Raw genomic sequence first — 18652 nt, 5'->3', positions numbered from 1 at the left:
GATCCGTCGAGTGCCTCCTCGACCACGGCTTCTTGATGACAGCTCCATCTTTTACAAAGACATTACCGGAGACAGGCACCCGGGAGACGAGGTAGAGACGGTTGCCGGGGGAGGGATGGATGGATGGAAAGGAGGAGGAGGAGGAGGAGGAGGAGGAGGAGGAGGAGGAGGAGGAGGGGCAAGGCAGACTTTTCACAGGGGGGAAAAGTAAACTGACAAGGTCATGTGACTGTTCTGCTAGGAGAGAAAAGTTGAGATGTTGATTGTCATGGCCATTCTTGTTACTGCTTTGAGTGAATTAGAGAATGAAGCACTTATTTGTCCACCATCACCTGAAGAAAGGGCTAGAACTTGTTATAGACGGATATGGTCATCGTTGACTTCAATATGATCTAATAAAGGAATTGAGGCTTCTTTAAAAAAGAAGAAAGCCTTGAAAGCCCCCATTCTCTCTAAACACTGTTCGGACTAAATTGCCATTGCCTAAATTGGAAAAGAAAGGAGGGAATGGTGTGAGAACGAAAGTCAGTGTTGAAGCAGGTTGACACAAGTTTTTCCTCAGGAAATGATAATCAAGGCAGGGGAACATTAATTCTGTGGGAGTAGTTCAGCCGAGGCGGAGGTATTTGAGAATTGATTAGAGAAGGTCTAATCAAGCTGCTTCATTGTTCACCGGTCGACCCAGCTCAAAATTTGAAATGTCCTGAGAGTGCTACGAAGTCCAACGTTAATTTACCCGACAGATATAAAGCTGATAATATTAGTCATATTGGGTTAATAAAGCCAAAGAATACTTTCCACTATAATAATTCATAGTCACGATAATGATAATAACATGAATAATAATTATAACAGCAATACCGGCTCATAACATCCCTCATAATGCATTACACAGCTCATTGCAATATCTATTCCATCGATTTACTGTCTCGTCTCCATCCACCGTCTTGGCTCCGCGTGCGCAGGCACTCATCAAACATCATGAATTATTGGTGCGTATATCCCCGCAGTGTTTCTGTTAAACTGACTCTGGCAGTCATGGTTCCCTGAAGAGCCAGCCTTCGCTCCGGGGCCCGGCCAGGTGGAGAAGCAGCCACGGCTGGTAGTGCCTGGGCCTCCATTAGCTTGGACCAGGCCCCCTGTACATCCACTTATCTTTAAATCACCTGCATTCTGCGGGCCATATGGCCAATCGCATTAGGGCGCCCTGGTGCCGGTAGACAGTGTTGCCATCCGTTCTTCCTGATCCGGGGAGAATTTGGGTTATTTTATCTAACCTTTATATAATTATACAGGGTTAACCTCATTAGGGTACGATGGCTTTCTTCAAACCCTGACTGGTAGCCTGCTCGCCAGGAGGGCTGTAGATCATTTTAGCAGCGAGCAGAGTCTGCTTTCTGTGTGTGCGTGTGTATGTGTGTGTGTGTGTTAGTGTGTGTCTGTGGGTGTGGGTGTATATGTGTGGGTGCGGGAGTGCATGTGTGTGCGCGCATATGTGGGTGAGTGCGTTTGAGTGTGTGTTTGTGCATGTGTTTGTGTGTGTCTGCCTGTGTCTGTGCGCGAGTGCATGTGTGTGTGCGCGAGTGCATGTGTGTGTGCGCGAGTGCATGTGTGTGTGTGTGCGCGTATGCGTGCGTGCGCGAGTGCATGTGTGTGTGTGTGTGTGTGCGCGTATGCGTGTGTGCGCGAGTGCATGTGCATGTGTGTGTGCGTGTGCAGGGACGGGGGCTGTGTGTGTCCAAAGGCCCGTCGGTCTGATAGATGATAAAGTTATTGCACAGAACAAGCGGGCTTTGATCCCCATAGGGATCCAGCAGCAGTGCCCGGCGGGTCAGGTCCCTCCATAGCGCACCGCTTACCCACTGTGTGATGGCTCTACCGCGGGCCGGCCCCACACATTATCTTCTGCCGTCTCCCATTAAACTCAACAATTAAAAAAGGAAGTCCTGCTGCACCCGAGACCTCTCGCTACACACCAGATCCTTGTCTCGGTAGAGATAGCACTATTGGAATACTTCAGAGTCCCCCGTGAAGGATGTGGTACTCTGACTGCAGAGAGGCTATCGCCTCTTTGCAGTGCATGGCGTGCACCCCGCCTATGCTAATGGAAGATCTTCTCCGGAAGCTTCTGATGGGGGAAGAGTGTGTCTCACCTCTCGCCCAGCGAGACAGAAGCTTCACGCAGCGCCAACCCAACCCCCCTGTGAAACAAAAGGAAAAGCAATTACTGATATCCGTTCCCAAAGTGTGTGAGACATGTCACACCATGTTGCCACAGGCGTATGTTGCACTTACTTTTCATTTTACTTTTCTGTTTGCTCGTGCAAAACTGTATTGTGTCAGATTATGGTAGCAGTAACACACACGTGATTCAGAGAGGCATTGATACTAGTCAACTCCAAAATTTGACACATTGTTTGTCTGCCTACAAAAACGTGAATTGCCGCTCAGAAACCGATCCAAAATCAGCGTTATGTTGCTTTGTGCAAATAGCTGCATAATCTGTATTGTTTTTTTCAAGTCATTTCTGTTCCGACCATTTCCACGAGAATTTGCAAATGCTATTATTTCAATTTCCTCAAATTTGCAGAAGCAGCATTTTCTCCCGGCGTTTTGTTTGCACATCGTGTAAAACTTCATTTGGAATGCTTACATTATAACGTTCTGTGGCAATTTGGATATTGCCCTGCTGCGGTGTGTTTCAGGGCAACACAGTGTGTCGCTGCGGGCTGTGTGACTGGCCACCCTTGCCGAGAGACACCTCTAGATGTTGTGGAACACACATGTCATGTCAGCGAGTAAATATTTCAGTCACTAGGCTAGAGCAGTCCTAGCGCCTGTGGCAGCGCTGGAGGAAGCCCCCCGCTCCCCTCCATTGATGAGCCATGGGATGGAGACGCACTGGCTGCAGCGCTTCTGTTACACAGAGACTCGGCCTGCAGCTTAACATTACCATCTATTATTCCAAGATGTCGACCACGCTGAATCATTTATTTTTCTGCTGGCCTTCTTAAACGTCACACAGCATCTCGCACATTACCACAGCCTCGGCAACAAACACGTTTTTAATAATGATTCATTTAAACTCTATGCTATTTTTTTTATAATCATCTCTCAGGTAATACTAGGTGAGAGCAGATTGCCAATAAAATAAAACCTGTCTCGTGCGCTCCAGATAAGCTTATTTGGATACTCTTTAAGCATCCATAAACAAAATGAATCCCGCTCAGATACCCTGCCAGGTAAAACCACAGCCAGCCGCAACATGTGTGTGTGTGTGTGTGTGTGTGTGTGTGTGTGTGTGTGTGTGTGTGTGTGTGTGTGTGTGTGTGTGTGTGTGTGTGTGTGTGTGTGTGCGTGCGCGTGTGCGCCCGTGTGTGTGTGCATGTGAGTGTGTCCCTTTGCGTGTGTAGCTTTGTATGGCAGTGTGTTGCTGTGCACTCTCTCCTGCATGTTCCACTTAAATGATAGATTAGGCCTATATTATCTGGAGTCTCCAGCCAGCAAGCTCATTTGGAAATAAGACTTTAACAACAATGAATATAGAATTATGGAAAAGAGGTATAAAGGGAGTCATTTTTGTTGCTGGCGGGTATCGACAAAATCACAACCGGGTATTTTAAAAATAAATAAAAAAGATTGATAGTGTGGTTAGCGTTGTGACGAACCACTGGCTGATTGTTCAGCTAGTCCAGCGAGGCCCTTGCTGAGATATGTATTTTCTCCACAGTTCGAAACCCTAGTCCCAGGATAATTATCCATTGTAGATGCCTATTCTCAGATAATGACTGCCTCGCCACTGAGCTAGGAAATTAACAGGGACCCTCTGTGCTGAAATCACAATAGAGAAGCTGGCCTTCTATGTGGAATCAGCTCATTTTAACCGCAGGGAGACAGGGCCACAAAGCGGCTGTGCGTACACCACCTCCTGCTTATAGGAAATAACATTACTTTGTTTAATTTGTGATATAATCTTGATAGAGAAGGAAATGAGAACGTTATTTACAGTGGTGTTTATGTAGTAAATGGCAACAGTGCCCCCTTGTGGAAGAAAACACAACATTTCTTCACTCTGATTAGTGAAATCACGGGCGGAGATAAGCCTTCATCCTCTTTCGCATATTAAAAATCCTAATCTGACTGCGGATTCCCATATTAGCCATTTTGCAAAACAAAACGTACTTTATCTGTGCAAAGGCGCTGTCAGAGTAATATTTTCTTAGGTTATTTAGCGCAGCGCATGTTAATTGGGTAGTATTGTAGGAATGAACAGTGATCATAGACCAGGCTAATGTCTGGGGGGGATTTTGTTATTGGCATTAATGCTTCTGGGCCTTAGTTTTAATTAGTCTTTCAAGTATTCCCACATTTGTTTAGTGCTCTGCTAGTAGGCACAGAGGCTTAATTATTTGCTACTGAGGACCATTTCTTACCAGCTTGCCCTCTTTACAAAGTAATAACCGCTGGCTTACACGCATGTTATTAGGTTGTCCTTTTATCTATCATACTTATGATTTATATTCGGTGTGCAGCCTTAGCTGTAGAATTCCTATAATCTTTCATACTTTATTATTTTATTATTTGTATTTTTAGTATAATTCCATAACAATGCTACTCAACTCATCCTTTATACTTTATGACATTCATTTGAATTTGATAGACTACCTTACTAACCACACTTTAATTGAACAAATCAACACTTTTATACTATTTATACTTATAATGTACAAAACTTTGAAGATCTTATCAAAAACCATAGAAATGGCCTAGAACCTCATGGATACCTCTAGAACACCCTAGCAACCACTCAGAACATCCTAGCAACCAACTACAACACCCTAGCAAAGAAAAAGATAACCACCCAGCAACCACCCAGTGCACCCTAGCAACCACGAGAACACCATGAAGACCTTCCTAGAATACCCAAGCAACCTTACATAATAACCCGACAACTAACCGGCCAGAACACCCTAGAAACCTTACATAACACCCTAGCAACCAACCATTAATATTGTATAAACTACCTAGAACACTACCTAGCAACCCCCTAGATAACGATAGCAAAATATCAAGAACACCCAAGCAGCAATCCAGAACATTAGCAACTATACAGAACAGCCTAGCAACCATTCAAAACTCCAAAGATGCAACATATAACCCCATACCATCCACCATAAAACTACAACATAGTTAACGTCACTACTGTACATTTCCAGTACACCAGGTATTGTAAAGTTATTTTCAGTAAGCTCTACCCCCCAATTTATTTTGAAATCATACTTTTTTTGTTGTTTTTCCATTAGCTCTGTCACCAATTACACCCACTGTTACAAGGTTATTGTGTGTGTGTGTGTGTGTGTGTGTGTGTGTGTGTGTGTGTGTGTGTGTGTGTGTGTGTGTGTGTGTGTGTGTGTGTGTGTGTGTGTGTGTGTGTGTGTGTGTGTGTGTGTGTGTGTGTGTGTGTGTGTGTGTGTGTGTGTCTGTTGGTGTCGGTGTGTTTATGTGCCATCAAGACCATGACCAGTAAAGGGTATTGGCCAGGCCTCATATATCATGATGGTGAAGACACATAAGATCATTGTCTGGTCCTAACAACACCTGCCACTGCTCTGTGGGCCAAACACAAGCAGAGGCAGGAGTCTGGGATAATCTGCTATTCTTTTCACACTACCTGGCCATGCACTTTGCTGCAATTTATGGCTTAGTTACACACCATATAATACCCATTAGCAGATGCTTAAGACTTCTCGACCCAATTAAGGAAAGTGTTTGCCTGTGAAGTGTTAATAACAAGGAGAGATGGATGTCTTCATTTGTGAAACTTATAACAGCCACATCACACCTCAGGGCCCAACGGCTGCCAGAAGGTGAGTGGCAAATGTTTGGTAATAATGCATCACATGTTGAATGAATGAATGTGTGAATGAATGACTGGAAGGGTCATGGTGATTGGTTAAATCAGGCAACTGCTGAATAACGAATCAATGCCCACTGAATACATTGGTGAATCAATGGACGATTGAATGAATCAATGAATGAATGAAAGGGTTAAAAGGTGAAATAGTAAAAGTCAGAATGAGCTGCTGCATAATCAGGTCCATGGCTGAACGAACGGCTCACTTAGGAACAGATGGCTGAATGAATCACAGAACAACTCATCAGTGTGGCTGAATGAAGTGGTGAATTGATGGCGGAATGAGACGGCGAGAGCTCTCTCCTGCTGGTTTAGCGAGGGGTCATCGGCCTGTCTCACCCCCTAGCAGTCTGTCGGCCTGTCTCACCCCCTAGCAGTCTGTCGGCCTGTCTCACCCCGTAGCAGTCTGTCGGCCTGTCTCACCCCGTAGCAGTCTGTCGGCCTGTCTCACCCCCTAGCAGTCTGTCGGCCTGTCTCACCCCCTAGCAGTCTGTCGGCCTGTCTCACCCCCTAGCAGTCTGTCGGCCTGTCTCACCAAGTAGCAGTCTGTCAGCCTGTCTCACCCCCTAGCAGTCTGTCGGCCTGTCTCACCCCCTAGCAGTCTGTCTGCCTGTCTCACCCCGTAGCAGTCTGTCGGCCTGTCTCACCCCGTAGCAGTCTGTCTGCCTGTTTCACCACGTAGCAGTCTGTCTGCCTGTTTCACCACGTAGCACTCTGTCTCCCCACATCTGTCTCACCAAGTAGCAGCCTGTCTCACCCCGTAGCAGTCTGTCTCACCCCGTAGCAGTATGTGTTACCCCATACCAGTCTGTCTCCCTACATAGCAGTCTGTCTCCCTACATAGCAGTCTGTCTCCCTACATAGCAGTCTGTCTCCCCCCATAGCAGTCTGTCTCCCCCCCATAGCAGTCTGTCTCCCCCCATAGCAGTCTGTCTCCCCCCATAGCAGTCTGTCTCCCCCTAAGGAGTCTGGGCTCTGCTCAATGCGGGCGGGCCGAGGTCCGCCTGTCTCCCCAGCTCTTTGAAGAGTCGGCGGCGGCAGCGGCCCGCCCCGTGGTCCTGTAGAGCCTCTCCCCTCGCGGTGCTGATGAGGTGAAACATCTTCAAACCAAGGCTTATTAGGGATGAGCAAGGTTACAAGGAATCAATATCAATAAACTCTTCATGTGGATGCGGGCTTAGCCGGCAGATCCGTGTGCGTACGTGTGTGTGTGTGTGTGTGTGTGTGTGTGTGTGTGTGTGTGTGTGTGTGTGTGTGTGTGTGTGTGTGTGTGTGTGTGTGTGTGTGTGTGTGTGTGTGTGTGACCTTGGGTGTGTGTGTGTGTGTGTGTGTGTGTGTGTGTGTGTGTGTGTGCTGTGTGTGTGTGTGTGTGTGTGTGTGTGTGTGTGTGTGTGTGTGTGTGTGTGTGTGTGCGTAGGATTGTGTTTACATTCTTGTGTGCATCCTAAAGTGCATCTCTTCTCTTGCGTCTCAGCGAGTGTCACTCACGGGGAGCGGTGGAACAGACAGACAGACAGCTTTATTCTCCCCGTCTCACCTGACAGGCAGTTAGTTTGTGCTCAGGTCTGTGGGTGCCAGCCTTCTTTATATGCTGCCGGTGAGAGAGATCTTGGCGAGCGCAAATTGCTACACACAGGGATGGGCGAGCCGTCAGGGCTTTGAAGTTTGTGCGTGCGCGGTGGTAATGTGTGTACGGGCGGTCTGCTTCGTCCGCTACACCGGGCGTGATGAGTTGAGAGGAGAACACCGTCGTTCAGCGGGATGTGAAGCCTCTCTATCCGTTCTGTTCCTGATGTTGGTGCGGTCCATGGCGGAACAAAAGGGATTTATTGTTACTTTCTTTACTTTTGATGGTGACGCACACACAGGTCAGCAATCAGGGGAAGGGAGAGTCGGGGAGAGACAGAAAGTTGAGGTTAAAAGGTGAAACGAAAGGGCGAACAAACGAGATGACGAAGGGAAGAAAGAATAGGTAAAAGGTACAAGGAAGAAATAAAGACAGATAATAAAGGCGAAAGCCCCCTATAAGACAATGAAAGAAATACCAAACGGCAGCAGGAAGCAGAGGAAGTGTTGGGGTTCTCTGTGGACTGCCCTGCCCTGCTTTGCAGTGACAGTGAAACATTGCGTCCCTGTGGTCCTCGCCTTGACTCCCTGACTCCCGTCCCCTCCCGGTGCAGTGGGAGACGGGGCCGGCCATGCATCATAGGCCAACTGTTTCCCACGAGGTAGCAGCCGACACCGGCGGAAGAATCGATAGAGCCCTAGCTTAAGTCCACCCACCCTTCCACACCGGGCTCCCCTCCTCCCCTCCTCTGCTCTCTCTTTAGATCCCCCTTCCCTTTCGGCTTTCCCCCTTTTCCCTCGCTCAGATTCTCTCTAATTGCTCCTTCTGTTGTGTTCCCCCTCTTCTCGCCGCCTCGTGTCTTGTGGTGACATCATTTATCTTGGTCTGTGTAGTACAACTACTGTCAATACTACCGCTGGCCGCCCATCTGCCCCTGGAGCCCCGCGCTGCGGACACACGGGAGCTGGCGGCCTTGACAGACGGCCGGACAAACATAGACGCACACCTTTAGAGCAAAGGTAGGCAGCGAAGGGAGGAAGAAAGGGAGGAAGAAGAAGGCGCAGAGGTCTGAGGATTTCTTGAAGGCCGCGCGGCTTGTTAGCGACGCGGCGCCTACCGCGGGAGTGTTGGGTTTATGGATTATGTATGTAAGGTCCGTGCGTTTCTATCTTATTGAAGTACTATATCTCTGCACAGAACGATCCGACTTCTCGAGTTCGTTCTCCTGTGTTTCTTTATTGCTCTTCCGTATGGCATGGAATGCGTCTGCATCCGTCACCCTCTCACGAGTGCACTCCACTTCCATGACTTGATTCATTCATTCATAAGCACACATATCAAGGCATACATGGCCCTGAAGGGGAGATAACATCTCCCCTTCAACTCCGTCAACTCATGGATTGGTTAATGAATATGGGCATTAATGAATCAGCACGCATTCATTCAAGAGTTCATTCATTAAGTCACCAATATGTGGATTCATCAAATTAATTAATCAATTCATGCATTGATGCATCCTTAGATTGATTCATTCCATCGTCGACTAATCCACTCATTCATTCGATCGATGGACGAATGTGTCGATAAATTAATGAAACCATTCACTCGTTCATTCTTTCATTCATTGAGAAGAGCCTCCAGAGGCCTGAGTGTTCTCCGAGCAGAACATTCTAGATGATGGAGGGCCCTCTGTGGCGGCCCCCAGCCCAGCAGCTGAGAGGAGGAGGTACCGTTAGAGAGACAGAGGGGGCGCTGGGGAGCAGTTCACAGTAATTAAAGTGGAACTTCACTGTCACTTGTGCGTGTTTACAGCCCAAACGGGGGGCTGTTTCCTGTGGCGCGGGACCGGGCCTTTCCCTTTGTTCCAGAGGAGGAGAACAAAAGCGAGGGCGACTGCGTTGGTAATGATGGAGACTGACTCAGGTGAGAGTCGGTGAAACCCCGGAGCCGCGAGGTGTCCACTGGGGAGACTTGTTGCCTTGCCGAAACCGCTGTGTTCATGAAAACCAAGAGTACAGCGGGAAACTGAAGGCTTTCAGCTCCTGACTTTACAGGTTTGGAATCATTTGCAAACCGACAAAACAGCCGGTGCCGACTATTTGTCATTGTCACCCACTAGCCATATGTTGTGTATAATATTGATAATTTTAAGGAAAGTAATTGTATATACACTGTACAAATAACACCAGGGGTTTGAATAAAAAAAACAAGAATACTGAGTTTGACTATTGTTCAACATATTATATTATATAATAAACTTCCTTCTAGTGTGGATTTTGTTCTATATTATAGATTGTTATTATATATCTAAAGTATTGCATTATCAACACTGTATTGTGTCTGTGTTACATAACGTGTTCATTGACAAAAGAACAACAAACAATTTGAACTCAAATCTCATGAATAATCATGAGCAATCACGTTGACAGGAAACATAAGCATCTCTAAATAGTTTTTCTATGAGGCGTTCATAAGTGAATTGATGGAGGTTCACGGTGCGATGGGTAGGAAAACACATACCCACACACACCGGGTACACACACCCTCAGTCTAACAAGCCTGTGCACACAGACACAGTTTATCGGGTGATTTACAACGTGAAATGTATGTCTCGCACTTCAGCGCAGATTGCCAAATCCCTCTAACCTGTCACTGACAGATCCGATGAGGCGGCGGGTACAGCATTAAGAGCGTGGCTCACACACTACCACCGACAATTGCATTCTTCGTAATGTGGGACACAGCATTCCTACGATGTTCCATCAGAACCTCTCGGGGGAGAGGTTACGGAGTCAAACCGGAAACCAAACAACTGAAGGGGCGGAGTTACTTGTTTTTCTATTTCCTGTTTGGAGATATTATACCAAAGAGAGATTTATGTTATTTGTATAAGTAGACAAAGCTTGCCGAAGGGAATTTTACGAACTGTATTTCTATGTTGGCCAGTCTACACTTTGTTGATTTTAAACCTTTATTGGCACTAACTAACTTTTACTAGTGAGTAAGCTAGTGCTAGCAAAGTTTGTGTTCGTTAATAGCCAATTAAATGTGCGGTTTACAGACCCCAGCTTCGGCTAACGTCATTGGTCAAGAAAAATAGGATAGAAAGAAGAAGTTCAACCCGATTTGAGGAAGTCTGCCATCAGACTTCAGATTAGTATCTAGTGTCTTGTTGTTGTTGTTGTTGTTGTTGTCACTGAGTGTTGGATGTATGTATTCTGTTTTCTTGTGCTCTTGTATTGTTCTGCACTTTAGCATGAATAAAATACAAATAAATTAATAAAGTCTGATTGATGAGAACCCCGATAAGCAGACGTTACAGTTTGCATTAACCACGGGACACCGGGCACATTGAGAGGAGTCGGTTGTGCTGATCACAGATGCCAGCGCTGTGTTGTTACTGAGTATTGTACGCACTCACGGTGACATCATGCAATGAGCCTGCAGCTCTTTTATCACGCTAACAGACACACAAACACACACAAACACCGGCATACACACGCACACAAACACACACAAACACGCAGACAAAAACACGCACACTGACACACACACACACACAAAGATACACACACGCTGACAGACACACACACAAACACACACACACACACTCACAGACACACAAACACACACACACGCACACAGACCAACACACACACCCACATGCACACACAAACGAACACACACACGCACACAGACCAACACACACACCCACACTCACTGATACACAAACACACAAACACGCGCACACAGAACAACACACGCACTCGCACACTCAGACCGATAAACTGATACACACAGGCAGACAAACAGATACACATGCACACTCCCACACATATTTGTTCACAGATACGCAAATTATGGACGCATTTAGATGTATAAGCATAGATTAATGAGATGTGTCACTGCGGAACATAACACTGATATTGTGGCGGTTATGATACTGAGATGATCAGATGACGGCAGAGAGTCAAGACAATTTATCTGGTTCCGTTCCTGGACCCTGTGATTACGGATCATCATCCACACTGGAGGGGGGCGATATCCTGTGAAGACAAATGCTAGCAGAGCCTGCAACAGTCATTATCGCTGTGACAAACGTGACCAGACAGCCAGACAGCAACATTTCCACTTTCTCTTTGGAACCAACAAAGTCATTTTCAAACTTCCTTCAGTGTAGAATGGATTTCCAGGGGGAGGGAGGGTATTTCTTTGGCCAGTGGATTTGGGGATGGTACGAAAGAGAGAGAGATGTCGAGGAAATTGAGAGCGATAGAGCGTGAAAGAGAGAGAGAGAGAGAGAGAGAGAAAGAGAGAAAGGGAGCGAGAGAGAGAGAGAGGGAATGATAGAGAGAGAGAGTGAATGATAGAAAGATGATGAGTTTAGGAGCCAAAAAAAGGTGGAGAAAGTAACAGAGAATTGGAGGGACGAGTGGGGAAAGAGAGATAATATAATAGAGAAAGAGATTTGGAGAAAGGGCTGCTCATCAAATAGTTCCCCTGTCGAAAGAGTGGCGATGCAACCTGCAGTCAGCCATCTTCATCGCTTATTCATCTCATCTGTCACATCTGAAATGTTATTCAGTGTGTGTGTGTGTGTGTGTGTGTGTGTGTGTGTGTGTGTGTGTGTGTGTGTGTGTGTGTGTGTGTGTGTGTGTGTGTGTGTGTGTGTGTGTGCGGCACGTATGTATGTGTGTGTGAGAGTGTGCGCTTGGTGAGTGTAGATGTTTGTGTTTTTTTATCTGAGTGTGTTGCTGTGTGTGTGTGAGTTTGTGTAGGTGTGCGTGTGTGCGTGTGTGTGCGTGGTGTGTATATGTTTATGTGATTGTGTGTGTGTGTGCGTGGTGCGCGCATGTGTATGTGTGTGTGTGTGTGTGTGTGTGTGTGTGTGTGTGTGTGTGTGTGTGTGTGTGTGTGTGAGTGTGTGTGTGTGTGTGTGTGTGTGTGTGTGTGTGTGTGTGTGTGTGTGTGTGTGTGTGTGTGTGTGTGGGAATGCATTTGTGTGTGTGTATGTGTGTGTGTGTGTGTGTGTGTGTGTGTGTGTGTGTGTGTGTGTGTGTGTGTGTGTGTGTGTGTGTGTGTGTGTGTGTGTGTGTGTGTGTGTGTGAGGCCAGTGATGCTGTGGGCCCAGTGAAGCAGGTTAACCATCCAGGCAGACAACATGGAGAACATCATGAATGAGTCATCAGCCCGGGAGCCAACCGGATCGTTCTTCTGGGGGGTTTGAACCTAAAACTTTGAGGCAAACAAATTTGCAAACACATAATCTTTCATAAGACTTCTGAATATCGCACACAAAGAGGGAAACGCTCAGGGCTCTGACGAACTGTAATTATTTTACTCCTAATTTGCATGAATGAAGGCATCAATATTCTTTACATGATATGGCTGATTATGAGACAATATATGTATCACTGTAATTATCGTACATAAAGAGATGCACACTAATGCTGCCCCGTGTGCGCACACACACACAAACACACATGCCCACACACACACGCGCACACACACACATGCACAGGTGCACACACACACACACACACACACATACACACATACACACACCCACAGAAGGTTCACGGCTCGGCTGTTACATGACCACCGAAAGCTTTTGTGGTGTGGGCTGGGATGATGATGATGATGATGAAGAGGATGTTTATGAGGAGGATGATGGTGATGATCATGGTGAGGATGATGCTGGTGACGATGATGATGATGATGATGATGGTGATGATGTTGCTATGTGGGCACGCATGCATACAAAAGGCCACTTATTGCATTATGATGGATATAAGAACCTCGAGGCAAAGTGCCAAGCCAAGAGAAAACCAGTACTGGGAGAGAGTACTGAGCGAGAGAGAGATGGATGAGAGAGGGAGTGGGAGGGAGGGGGCAGGGGGGAGGATATGGAGGAGTACTGAGACAGTGAGAACAGCACAAAGTAGTGGGGAATAAAAAATACACTGCATGGTGCCATACGAGATGGAGGGAGGGAGTGGTTGAGAGAGAGAGAGAGAGAGAGAGAGAGAGAGAGAGAGAGAGAGAGAGAGAGAGAGAGAGACGGGGAGGGAGGTACAGAGGGAGGCAGAGCGAAGGAGTGCTGGATATTCAAAGTAAAGTACACAGTTGGAGGGAGTTGAGTGAGAGAGAGAGAGAGATAGAGAGAGAGAGATAGAGAGAGAGAGAGAGAGAGAGATAGAGAGAGAGAGATAGAGAGAGAGAGAGAGAGAGAGAGAGAGAGAGAGATAGAGAGAGAGAGAGAGAGAGAGAGAGAGAGAGAGAGAGAGAGAGAGAGAGAGAGAGAGAGAGAGAGATAGAGAGAGAGAGAGAGAGAGAGAGAGAGAGAGAGAGAGAGAGAGAGAGAGAGAGAGAGAGAAAGAGAAAGAGAGAGAGAGGGAGTGCTCGTGTGTGAGTGAATGTGTGTGTGTGAGTGCATGCTTTAATGTGTTTATACTCCAACGGAGTGGACCGTGACAGTGCTCTCTCTTCCTGGTGGGATGGGAGGACCCAGGGAGATGACTAAGGGGAGCAGGGCAGAGGAAGGACAACGTCTCTAGGCTCTGTAGGCACAGCACTGAAGGGACGAACACACACACACACACACACACACAGCACACACACCTCCCTGCATCCAGCTCCCACTCTCCCCTGGCGCGGTCCGGGCCGCTGGTGGGGGTGATCCTGGCACAGTGATCCAGACGGGGAGATTTACAAGAGAAAGCGACGGCCAGAGACAGCCCTCACCGGGGGGGAACACAATGGAGGTGAGTCGACGGCGTTGTGCAACGGGAGCCCGGTTTGACTGGATGTGGCGGCGCGTGAGTGATTCTATAGAGGGCTGCCGTTACAACTTTACAGACAGAGAGAGAGAGAGACAGAGAGAGAGGGGATATCTGTGTCCGATAGCAAAGGAGGTGAGTCTTGCTGAAACATGCACGTTTTCCCCCTGACTTTCGAGGTGTCTGTCTTGGAGTTGGCTTCGGTTGAAGTTGGTCAGGTGTGATTATAGGAAAGAAAAGATTGTTGAGAGTGTGTCTTGTTATAGAGACGCTAAGATTTGTTTGCTTTTAGCGAAACATTTACTTAAAGTTCATCCCATGCAAGTAGTCCATAACGTAACCTTTGCATGCTCATTCTGAAGCAGTTTCGCCAGTGCTTTTACTGCTTTTAGTGTGTATTTTCAAGGCATTTTTTCTCTCGGGAACACTACCCATTTACTTCAAACCTTGTGGTTACTGGCACACGACACACTATTGTTACCAGCATGATCAAATAATAGGGATCAGTGCGTGCCTGTGTGTTTAAATGCAGCTCTGTGGACAGACGGATAAACAACGCGACAACACAGCTGTCTTTTAATAGTTGCTTTCCTTCCTCCACAGAACTGTTTCCTATCGTCTAAAGTACATATGCATCACTCCTCTATCACGATCTTACACAGGGCTAACCCGCCAACCGGTAATTTTCCCCTAATTCTTGATACTTTTGCTGTATAATCGAGGTTGAGGACACCTCGAATTGATTCAAACATCCAGTTTTAGGTTGCCACACTAAGACACGAGTGCACCGTTTTTTGAACACACACACACACAAGAATGTATCAATGGTGCACGAATTGTTCTATTGGCAAGACGAGACAGCACACATGTAGGTTTAGCACACTTGTCCAGGCACGTCGGGCCCCGGCACTGTAGGCACCGGCAGAATGTCACCTGGACAAAAGCAGGGAGCAGAGTGGGCGTGGGAACAAGCACAAGGGCAAGGACTTGTCTCCTGGTTTCCCAGGGATGTTGAAGGCTTGGCAGCGACTCAAATGCACGGCCTCGTGTTGTTTTGTTGTCATGAATCGTTGTTGTTGATGTGGACGTCGAACTCCACCTTTCATTGATAATCAATAAAACATGCAAATGCCTTTAAGGGATATTATCTCACCACTTTGAAACGCCAGATGTTTGCGTGTGTGCTTTACGCCGTGCGGCTCCACCACATCTGCACGGCGTGGCACATTGCGACAGAGCTGTCATGACCTGCTAAGGAAGATGCCTCCTAAAAATAACTGTCCCAGATACCCAAATACAAGATCCTCTCAGGGAGCATCTCGTCTGACTCAGGCTCCACTTTGAAGCCTTTTAGTCCCTCAGCTTTGTATTCACACCATTACTGTCCACTTATCCGGCCCCTCTATTGTCGGCTCTCACCGCTCTAAATAATGCATCGTGCACTATCGACTCTTACATAAACCCATTGCGTGCGCCAGGTGTATGAGTAATGGTGGTACCTTTTGCACGGGGGGTGGCAGTGCTGCCATCGCTTTGATGGGAATATTGAGTGTGAGGTCCTTGCAGTGTTTGGTTCACTGATACAGATGGCTCGGGCTTTGAACACTGTTTGCGCTACATGGATATCGCCTGGGCCGCATATTTCTACCAGTTATCTTTACCGTGTCCGCCCCTGTCAGTGAGATCATTGTGTCTTCTCCTCCACCCCCACACAACGCCACAGACGCACACACACAAACACACACACACAAACACACATATATATAGACAAAGGGATACACAGACACACACATCCACACATACACACACAAACGCACACACACACAGTTACACAAACAAAAACACACATCCACATTCCTTCCCACACACAAACACAAACACACACACATCCACATTCCTAACCACACACACCCACACGCACACACAAACACACACACACACTCACACACAAACACACACACACACACACACACACACACACACACACACACACACACACACACACACACTCACACACACACACACACATCCCCACTCCAAACCACACACACCCGCATGCACACACACACACACACAGACAAACACACACAAACACACACAAACACACACACACACACACACACATTGAGCAAGCGGCTCAAGATTAGCGAGGTGGGAGGATGGTTCTGCTCCAGGATGACAGGCTTATCACGGGGCCCCAGCGGCGGGGTCGACGGGGTCGACGGGGCCCGGGGCCAGGCCGGAGCTCATTCCTCCCCACCTGTCCCGGCACCGGGATCACGCGCAGGCCGGCTATCAGATGCGGTCATACCAGCCGCTCAGATGCAGCGGGGCGCTTTCCTGATGTGCTGCTGCGCCCTCCCTCCGTGCCAGCCTATCAGCCTCCCGGCCCTATTGCTCCTCCTCCCACGTGTCAGGGCGGGGTTCGACCGATGCTTTGTGAGAGGCAGTGGTTCAGGATTTATAAAACGCCTCTGTCTGTTTGGGCCGTGTCGTGGTAACTCACTGGTGCTGCCTGTGTGCGTCCATAGGGCGCGTACACCGCAAGGAATCATGGGACAGTCCTGTTGAGAGGGCTCAATAAGAGAGGATTGTAGTAAGAATTATAAAATTTATAATTGGTGTAAATACACCGTAACCTAGGCTAAGGAAAACTATGTTTTGCCAGGTCTCCCATGAAAAGCGCCGTGGCAGTTTTAAGCACGAAAATATCTCCCCCTAATGAACGAAGACTTCACGATTAATGCCCAGAAAATGACCCAAAAAATAATTAATTCCTGCATTAGAAATAACACAAAACAATGCTGGTATGAAATGGAGTTGCAGAGATTACATGAATACTGCATCGAGACCACCGACAGAGTCAGATATCCCCGAGGTGATGAAACAATTGCTTCAATGCTTGATTACATTAGGTGTATTTGTGATCCGAAAAAAACAAGTTTGATAAGGTAATTCGATCTAACAGTTCAACGTCCAATATCATAACAGGCCGATACTAGACCCAGTCAGTTCCTAAAACAAACGTATACATCTGTGAATGTTATAGAGGCTAAAACTGGGCTTACATTGTGAAGCCAGCTTATTATACCATTGATTTTTAACTTCCCCATTTTTAAGGTGCGTTCAGACCAAACGCGAAGGGGCGACAATATCGTGTTTGGTGTGAACACACCTTTAGAGCGAGCAGAATACCAAAAAAATGCCTTAAAATTAGATATCTCATGACGAAGGAGAGAGCCAGAGATGTGTGCCCAACTCAGGAACGGCCAGAAGTTTTCTTTGGATAATCTTTGGGAGTATTCTACGAGTTCCACTTAATAAGCGATGGACGCCACAATAGAAGAGGACGGCTTCCAAGAAGATAATCAATCTCAAATGGGCTGTTACGGCTCAATAGAGCCGCAAAGAAAGTCGATCTGGGTGTTTAACTCCGGGTGCTGTGCCTCCTCCACTGGCATCGATTTATGCCCCGGAATCAGCAGTAAGAGATTCCATTTAAATAGGTGAGAGGTAAAGGCAAACTTCTGGATGTAAAACAACACTGGCAGTAAAGCGATTGGAGCGGTGTAGTGTGGAGGATAGAGCAAGGTGGTTCATATTCCCCATAATGGAACCTTGCAGGACTATTATGCACGTGAAGCGTGCGCTTAATACGGCGGGCAAAGGGGCCATCGGCGGACTGTGGACAGGGCGGCCCTGTGAGACGCATAGTCTCAGAACATTACTTTGTTGTCACTCATCCTCTAGCTCTCTCTCTCTCTCTCTCTCTCTCTCTCTCTCTCTCTCTCTCTCTCTCTCTCTCTCTCCCTCTCTCTCTCTCTCTCTCTCTCTCTCTCTCTCTCTCTCTCTCTCTCTCTCTCTCTCTCTCTCTCTCTCTCTCTCTCTCTGCCGTGTGTCTTGACGTCATCTCTCACCCTCTCCATGCTTCTCTCCGTGCCTGGTATTCCATGGCCTTACTTTGGGGGCGATAATGAGCATCTGATGCCCCCTCTTCAGCATGGAAGCGCTATTCATGCTCAATCTCCTCTACAATGCGCTAAATGGATTACTCAATTAGCCCTATTGGATTCCATTGTGTGTGTGTGCTTGCCTCAGTGTGTGTGTGTGTGCGTGTGTGTGTGTGTGTGTGTGTGTGTGTGTGTGTGTGTGTGGTGTGGGTGTGTGTGTGTGTGTGTGTGTGTGTGTGTCTGTGTGTGTGTGTGTGTGAGTGTGTGTGTGTGTGGTGCCCGCAATTTAATTGCTGCAAACATCTGTGTGCATTTAAGTCTGCAGGGCCACAGTAGACAGAGTTACCCTGAAAGTAATGACGCTTGTGTCCTGCATGTATTCCCAGTCGCTGCTACTACAACACACGGCTTCATTAGTCACCGCCTTAACACGGCCGTAACA

Source organism: Gadus macrocephalus, chromosome 6 (genome assembly GCF_031168955.1).
Source record: "Gadus macrocephalus chromosome 6, ASM3116895v1".
Taxonomy (NCBI): Eukaryota; Metazoa; Chordata; class Actinopteri; order Gadiformes; family Gadidae; genus Gadus; species Gadus macrocephalus.
Note: the sequence above shows the minus strand (reverse complement) of the source record.